We start from the raw sequence: 9,421 nt of genomic DNA, 5'->3' as shown, positions 1-9,421 counted from the left end.
TTTTATTACAAATTGTCCTTTAGAGTTCAATAAAGTTCCAGTGAAACTTCCCACAAATAGAGTTTTGCAGCACAACAGGCAGTGTCATGGTGGTGTGAAGTTCCGTCACTTCAATATTAAAGTTCCCTTTTTTGCTAAGTTTTAACCCTGGAATTTTATTCAACAAAGTATTTGTGCATTTTGAATTTATTAAAGTTCTTAATTTTGTAAAATGTCTGGCCTATGAATATAGATGGGATGACATTAACTATTCTGTGTTCATTAATTCCGCTGTGGTGAGGTGGAGAAAGGAATTATAATAGCCAATTCCAATAATGACATTTTAAATTTTGCATTAAAATATAGAAGGAAATAAAATATTGGGGAAGTTTTGGAATTTCCATTTTTGTACAAAATTGAGGGTCCAGGTCTTAGGTAACATTTCAAGCGCTGCTGAAATGTTTCTAATTCCCATTTAAAAAACAGGCACCAGAATCAACTTCTGTCACCACAGTCAAACATTTTGGAGAGTTTTGAAATGTTTAAAGCAGAATTTTGGGAATATTTTGTTATTTTAAATTTTGGCCAAAATTGAATGTCCGGGGCTTAGGAAAAATGTAATGTTCTCCCAGAATGTATCTATCTACCATCTGAAAACCTGGCACCACAATCAACTTATACAGTATCATCAGAGTGATAAAATATGGAAATGAACCAAAAGTTTAAAGCAAATATTAAGAAAGATTTAACATTTTCATTTTTGCCAACATTGAGGGTATGGGGCTTAGGGGAATTTATATGTGCTGCCAAAAAGGTTCCATCTGCCATTTAAAAACCAAACACTAGAATTAATTTTAGTCACCATAATGATACAATTTGGATAGTTACCTAAAGTTTAAAGCAGACATTGCGGCACTTTTGGAATTTTCATTTTTGGCCAAAATTGAGGGTTCGGGGCTTAGGGAAATTTCCATTTTTAGTAAAAACATTTTCACTTCCCATTTTAAAACCAAGCACTAGAATCAACTTATTTCACTGCAGGGATTCATTTTAAATAGGTACCTAACGTTTAAAGCAGAAATTGGGGCACTTTTGGAATTTTCATTTTTGGGCAAATTTGAAGGTTCAGAGCTTAGGGAAATTACCATTTTCATTAAAACATTTACTTCCCATTTTAAAACCAAGCACTAGAATCAACTTTCAATACAGGGATTCATTTTGGATAGGTACTTAAAGTTTAAAACAGAATTTGGGGCACATTTAGAATTTACTTTTTTGCTCAAATTTGAAGGTCCAGGACGTAGGGAAATATCCATTTTCACTTAACATTTTACTGCAGGGATTCATTTTGGTTTAAATAAAGTTTAAATAAGAAAGTTGGGTACTTTTGCTATCATCAATGTTTCCAATAACATCAGGAAGAACAATGTTTTGGTTTATATTGTTATAATGTATTGATGTTGTTTGACCTAAGTTTTTAATTTATAATAAATACAGAATTCTCTGACTTTTGTTTTAAGGTACGAGCAGCGCTGTTTTCCTTTTTTTTCCTGGTATACTACAGCAGTGTTTGCTGTCAACCAATCATAGGTCACAGAAATGAAGCATCTGAAGCATTATTACCATTGAGTGCAGAAAGTTATATATGCACTAAGTGCCTCAATCAGAGTTGTATGCTATTGCTGCCACAGCTGTGATTGGCTGCCGTAATTGAGACGCCGGAGTCCTGTTATCTGCGTACTGGACCATAGACAGAACCAGAAACACGCTCTGAAAACGTCCGGAACATGACTCCACTGCAACAGTCATTGCAACTCATTAGCTGCTCATGCGCATTGCAGCCTTGAAACATACGCAGACCACCAATAATCGCTCAATTGCGTGAACACCGGAATAAAGTACAACTCTCCGTCAGGCCCAAAGGCCACTGGTAATTTACAAAGCTCAATGATCAGGTTTTAGCTGTAAGTGAAGGAGAGTGTAGCCATCTGTTTTAATTATTGTCCAAATACTGTAATAATAAACTGTTATCCATTTCTCTAAGGCTAGTTGGTTGGAATTAACCACTTTTTTCCAATGCAGATACAAGTGAATAGGAAAGAGAGGTTAGTCAGAAGTACATGAGTTTGAGATAACTGAAGTATGTTGGATGCTTCTGAGAAAATGGCATTGACCCGAGAAATGGTTAGGTCTAAAGTAAACTGGGCTGAGGTACCTCTGACGTCCCGTGATGGTAGGGGGGAGGAGCAAAGATTGGGACCCAAAGTGTACCCTTGCAGGCTCACTTTGCTCTCCATGCTTTGGGCACGGTGGCTCATTTCATCTATGTCCAAGTGGTAGTAAAACTGCAACCTCACCTGCCTTGCCCCTTCCTCCGACTTCAGAGGTCCTTTTACCCACTCGGATCTAGTATCAACCGCTGAGAAAAAAGTTAAACCACACCCCTTTGATGACGATTGAGGAAGTTACCAGTAACTGGAGACTCTTACCAGCATACTAATAGGAGTTTGTTAGTTTAACAGCAGCAGAAGAGCACACGCCACTGGCTCAGAATGTCTGCACAGTGAGTGCTACTCCCCACTGATCCACAAGCAGGATAACAGGTAATGAGACACTTCACACAACAGACAACCACCCAGTGTGGAGGAGACTCGGGGCCTGATTCAGCAAGGATTGCAACTGTGATTATCCATGCATTCAGCCTATTGTTGCGTTCTGCGCATGTGTATGCATCGCAGTGCGCATGTCCGAACCAGCCACTGCGATCAGTGACTACGCAGACCCATTGCAAAGTGATTTACAGGAAGTGTCGTGTGTGAGGTAACAGGGGGGGTGGTCGTTGAAACTCAGGCATGCCAGTGCGTTTGAACGCCATTGTAGGGGCGTGCATAAATTAACCACTGCGATACCATACGCAGCTTGAGTACTCATAGCGTGCGACGAGGTTAGCAATTCCTGAGTAAGGTCTGACCTTGTGCAAGTGTGCGTGAGGCTGCGATTGTACTCGATGTTACTGATGGTCTCGCAGACTTGCAAAGGTTTACGGATGTGTGCAAGGTAAGGTAGGCATCCTTATGTTGTGCTGCGACCGCATAGTGATCACAGTGGATTAGCATATAACTCAGAGAGTCTGAGGCCCTGATTCAGAGCCGGACACTCTGACAGAGCGCTCGCTCTGAATCAGGGCCGTCCTTCTTGTTTTCAGAGCGGCCTCCTTGCCGCTCGCATAGCTCTGGGTGACGACCCACAGCTAAAGCGAGTGGCCAGGAAGATGGTTGCGATGGTCAAGACCATCGCGACCATCGGGCTGGCGACGAGACGCTTGTGGTAGGGTCTCGTTGCCGCAAGCCCCAGAGTGCTTTCGGCTCTAACAGGGAACGCCTCCGTCTGGGCAGCCACGCCCCCGGCCCGCCCACCAAAGGGGGCGTGCTGTCACTCAACATCGACAGCATGCCCCCTTTGGTACGAGACCTGGAGCTACAGATTGCCCGTCGCTATCCGGGTCTCACGCATGCGCACGACGAAGCCGACTCAGTCGTGCGCATGCGCACTGGGCCACCATCGACCCGCTTGTTAGCGCATTGGGCTCACGAGCAGGTCTGAATCAGGCCCTGTGTGCATAATTGAAGCCGCTATCGCAGTTGCGATCCATACTGAATCAGGCCCTAAGTCCACAGAGTATTTTAATGGCCGGAGGGTTTAAACACGGCAAAAAGCACCAAGCACATTTTACATCCTTTAGTGCATTATCAAGACTGCATTTATTACTTTACACCAATTGTGTGACTAGCCTATACATAACAGTTTTAGCCCTACATGGCAAAATATACTTGACTTGATTCACTACTGTACGCAATTGCGGTTATGCATGCTATCGGGCGATTGTTGCATTCTGCGCATCCATCGCAGTGCAAGTGCGCAAATTAGCTATTATGATCGGGATTGCGCAGACCCATTGCAGAGTGATTGACAGGAAGTGCCATTTGTCGGTGGTGACGGGGTTTGGGGGGGCAGGGAAACACAGGCGTGCCACTACAGGAGTGTGCATAAATTAGCCACTGTGATGCCGTACGCAGTCTGAGGTCTCATAGCGTGTGTGGTTGTCAGCAATTTCTGAGTGAGGTCTGACCTTGTGCAAGTGTGCGTGAGTCTGCGATGGCACTCGATTGTACCGATGGTTTCACATTCTTGCTAAACATTAAGGATGTGTGCTAAGTAAAGTGGGCGTCCTTATGTAGTGCTGCGAGGGAAAAACGATCGCAATGAATTAGCATTCTATCACAGTTTAACTGCTTGCATAATCACTATTACATACGCAGTTGCATACGGTAATGAATCAGCCCCACTGCTGCGTGTTGATTGCCTGAAATTAAAGTCAGCTTTACTAACATGAATACACACATATAACCTAGCGCTAATCAGGCAGGATAATCAAATATCAATGCAGGAGTGAAAAAGGTGATTGTCAACCTCACTAGCAGAAACAAAAAAACATAAGAACTGCACTCTGATACTTATGTTGGGACAAAAGGCGATAACATAACTTTAAAAATGTATTTATTACACCTTCAAATAAAGGTTATAATTGATTGCTAGACAATCAGTATAAATACAGATAAAAGACAGTGGGGTCTATTTACTAAGCAGTGTTAGGAGACAGAGTGAAAAGTGATAAGAAAGTGATGGGAGCTGATTGGCTGGCACCTTATCACTTTAACACTGCTTAGTAAATAGTCCCCGATAACACACACACACATATATATATATATATATATATATATATATATAGTCTCACGAACATGTCTATAATAGAACATATATTAAAAAGGTACATTAGATATGACAGAACTAAATGCAAAATAAGGAGTTGATCAGACTCCTAATATACACTCCTAGTATCACAATGGCCAGATACAAATTGCAACATAAAATCTATTAAGTATAAACAATCCCAGACTTATGGTGCGTACACACTGGGCGATTAAAGTGGACGACTGAACGATAACGATATCGTTATCGTTCAGTCGTCCACTTTATCGTCCATGTTTAACACAAAAAAGATGAACGATGACGACGACGCGCGTTCCCGCGGGTCGTTCGTCATCCTCGTTCATCGGGCTGACATGCAGGCGACACCATTAAGGTGCATACACACTAGACGATATGCTCCCTGAGCGATATCGTCTAGTGTGTCCCCGGCAGGCTGTGCTCAATGTCGTTCATGACATTGAGCACAGCCGCTGAACGATATCATTAGCGATATCGTTCAGCGCCGGGCTCTCTCACCCATTCCCTGACATGCAGCAACCTGACGAGGTCGTCAGGTTGGCCTGCATGTCAGCCCGATGAACGAGGATGACGAACGACCCGCGGGAACGCGCGTCGTCGTCATCGTTCATCTTTTTTGTGTTAAACATGGACGATAAAGTGGACGACTGAACGATAACGATATCGTTATCATTCAGTCGTCCACTTTAATCGCCCAGTGTGTACGCACCATTAGATGTATTTATACTAATCCAAGGATGCAAAGATTCTTTTCAGAATACTTTTATAAATAGAAACCAATGTCTGTATTGATTTACAATTATCCCTGTAGATGTAGAATATTCATAGTAATATAATAAGTCCTGTCACGATAATGGAATGGTCTGTATTGTAGGTAAACACTCAATCGGTATATATCATTCAAGAAGTATTTGGGAATAAGACCAGTCAAATATTCCAGTATAAACACCTTTACTGAGTAAAAAGATACAGTCCCTTACATATAGGACTTGGATGAATAGAGTGTCAATATACCTGTAAGTGGATCAACTTGACACAAAGGGATGCCTGGATATACTAGGAGAACACATTCACAAATGGCTTCCGTCTCTGTCCAGCCGATTGACGTGGGATGAAAGCAATGAACTGCCCAGCAGTCAGGCTGCGAATAGTGGTGGCACCATGAATAAGGCTGATCTCCGTCCTTGTGGTGAGCTTGACGGAGCAGCTGGACACTGCTGAAGTGACAGGCGGCTCCCGTCTCTGTGCGGCTTGCGGCGTGGGGTACAAGCAGGTGGTGATCAGCAACCAAGGTGACCACGTGTACTCACTCCGCAGTCGGGGCCTGTCTCTGTCTCAGCGGTGTCCTGATAATACAGAATTTCACACCAGTGATGTATAGCAGTCAGCAGCTTTTTGTAAGAGGATAGCAGGTAGTTGACCAGACAGGGAGGGTCCCCAAAAAAAACTTTGTGTGAGAGCAGCAACGCGTTTCGTCTACACTGTAGCCTTTTTCAAGCTGGAATGCTCTACTTTATTTGCTTAGCCATATAAATAGCATCAGAATCAAAGACATTGGATAATTGGACAGCCACTTTTTACCATTAGTAGTCTGACCTCGTATTTAGCAGAGGTAAATTTAATTAATCTTGTTTGTGCTGAGGACACAGAAGTTATTTCTAACACAGAAAAATTAATTAATATCAGCTTATATAAAATATACACATTATAACAATCATTTAGCAACATCTAGTAAATAAATAATTATTAAATTACATATAAACTTCATTATAATATCCAAATATAATCAGCCTAATGTCCCAACAAAAATATTAAGCAAGTAATAATAACTTACATAAATGGAAAATTATAAATATAATGTAAATAATGAGATATGTCCACTTCACAATGAATTTATAGTTAGGACATCCCATTATAAAAATATGAGTCTAAAACAACCTATAATCATTCAGTTGAGCTTTATATGAAGAGAGAAAAAGAAAAAAAAGAAAAAATAATAAAAAATATTTATGAGCTTATGAATTATATTTAAGGTATCAACATACATTATATATTGTTATATTTTTCAATATACATAAATATCTATTGTTTTATTAATCTATTAATTATAGTTTTATAGTTATTTGTACCAACTCTTAATATAATAAGACACTAATATAACAGTACTTATGGAAAAAAATGGGATATTCTGGTAATACCATTAACGATATAATCACTATATAAAAAAATGAGTCTGGGAGAACAAGACGTAACCACAAAAACCAAGGCTACAACAATATATAGAAGAGCAGATAATTAATATATGTTAATACTAGCAGATACTGTATGATTATTAAGAAATTGTAGAGGACATAACGTACATACAGAGAAGGACATATAGGATGGAACAATTATATAGCGAAGGAGAGTATCGCACAAGACGAAACATGTTAAACATGGAGACAGGGATATGGCAGGGGATGTGTTGGTTCTGTCATATCGAATGTGCCTTTTTATCATATGTTCTATTATAGACATGTTCGTGAGACAATAGAAGAATATATATATATATATATATATATATATATATACAGTCCGGTCCATAAATATTGGGACATTGACAGAATTTTTATATTTTGCCCTCTGTTCACCACCACAATGGCTTTGAAATGAAACAAACAAGATATGCTTTAACTGCAGACTTTCAGATTTAATTTGAGGATAATTACATCCAAATCAGGTGAACGGTGTAGGAATTACAACGGTTTCTATATGTGCCTCCACTTTTTAAGGGGCCAAAAGTAATGGGACAAACTAAACAATCCTAAATCTAACTTTCACTTTTTAATACTTTGTTGCAAAACCTTTGCAGGCAATCACAGCTTGAAGTCTGGAACGCATAGACATCACCAGACGCTGGGTTTCATCCCTGGTGATGCTCTGCCAGGCCTTTACTGTAAATGTCTTCAGTTCCTGCTTGTTCTTGGGGCATTTTCCCTTTAGTTTTGTCTTCATCAAGTGAAATGCATGCTCAATCGGATTCAGGTCAGGGGATTGACTTGACCATTGCATAACATTGCACTTTTTAGCCTAAAAAACTCTTTGGTTGCTTTTGCAGTATGCTTCGGGTCATTGTCCATCTGCACTGTGAAGCACCTTCAAATGAGTTCTGAAGCATTTGACTGAATATGAGCATATAATATTGCCCGAAACACTTCAGAATTCATTCTGCTGCTTTTGTCAGCAGTCACATCATCAATAAATACAAGGGAACCAGTTCCATTGGCAACTATACATGCCCACGCCATGACACTACCACCACCATGCTTCACTGATTCACTGATGAGGTGGTATGTTTTGGATCATGAGTAGTTCCTTTCCTGCTCCATACTCATCTCTTCCCATCACTCTGGTACAAGTTGATCTTTGTCTCATCTGTCCATAGCATGTTGTTCCAGAACTGTAATGGCTTTTTTAGATGTTGTTTGGCAAACTCTAATCTGGTCTTCCTGTTTTTGTGGCTCACCAATGGTTTACATCTTGTGGTGAGCCCTCTATATTCACTCTTGTGAAGACTTCTTTTGATTGTTGACTTTGACACATATACACCTACCTCCTGGAGAGTGTTCTTGATTTGGCCAACTGTTGTGAAGGGGTTTTTCTTCAACAGGGAAATAATTCTTCTGTCATCCACCACAGTTGTTTTCCGTGGTCTTCCGGGTCTTTTGGTGTTGCTGAGCTCTCCGATGCGTTCTTTCTTTTTGAGAATGTTCCAAACAGTTGATTTGGCCACACCTAATGTTTTTGCTATCTCTCTGATGGGTTTGTTTTGATTTTTCAGCCTAATGATGGCTTGCTTCACTGATAGTGACAGCTCTTTGGATCTCATATTGAGAGTCGACAGCAACTGATTCCAAATGCAAATGTCACATCTAGAATCAACTCCAGACCTTTTACCTGTTTAAGTGATAATGAAATAACGAGGGAATAGCCCACACCTGTCCATAAAATAGCTTTTGAGTTGATCGTCCCATTACTTTTGGCCCCTTAAAAAGTGGGAGGCACATATAGAAACCGTTGTAATTCCTACACCGTTCACCTGATTTGGATGTAATTACCCTCAAATTAAATCTGAAAGTCTGCAGTTAAAGCACATCTTGTTTATTTCATTTCAAAGCCATTGTGGTGGTGAATAGAGGCCAAAATATGAAAATTCTGTCAATGTCCCAATATTTATGGACCTCTGTATGTTATTGTCTTTTATCTGTATTTATGCTGATTGTCTAGCAATCATTTATAACCATTTTTTGAATGTGTAATTAACTACATTACTGAAAGATTAACCCCCTGTATGTGACGGTGCTATGAGTTACATACTCTGTATTTATATATAGGTATTTCACCTAGGCTGGAAAATGTATTCTAACGTAGAAGCAATTATCACTTTTATGGTCTTTCCTGTGTATGTTATGTGTGTATATGTTCTATATGCGATTCATTAAGGTTATTATTAATTAAAGTATATATATTTTTAACTGTGAACATTTGCATCTATTGATTAGACCGCGCTCTACTACTGCAATTTTATAACTTTAGTATCTGCCTATTTTTCTGTCAAATAGCAGCAACATATGACAATGATATTCAAATCATTTCACTATCTATAATCTTTTGA

Source organism: Taudactylus pleione, unplaced genomic scaffold (genome assembly GCF_031769625.1).
Source record: "Taudactylus pleione unplaced genomic scaffold, aTauple2 ptg000051l, whole genome shotgun sequence".
Taxonomy (NCBI): Eukaryota; Metazoa; Chordata; class Amphibia; order Anura; family Myobatrachidae; genus Taudactylus; species Taudactylus pleione.
The sequence above is the reverse complement of the archived record's forward strand: the minus strand, read 5'-3'. Positions refer to the sequence as shown.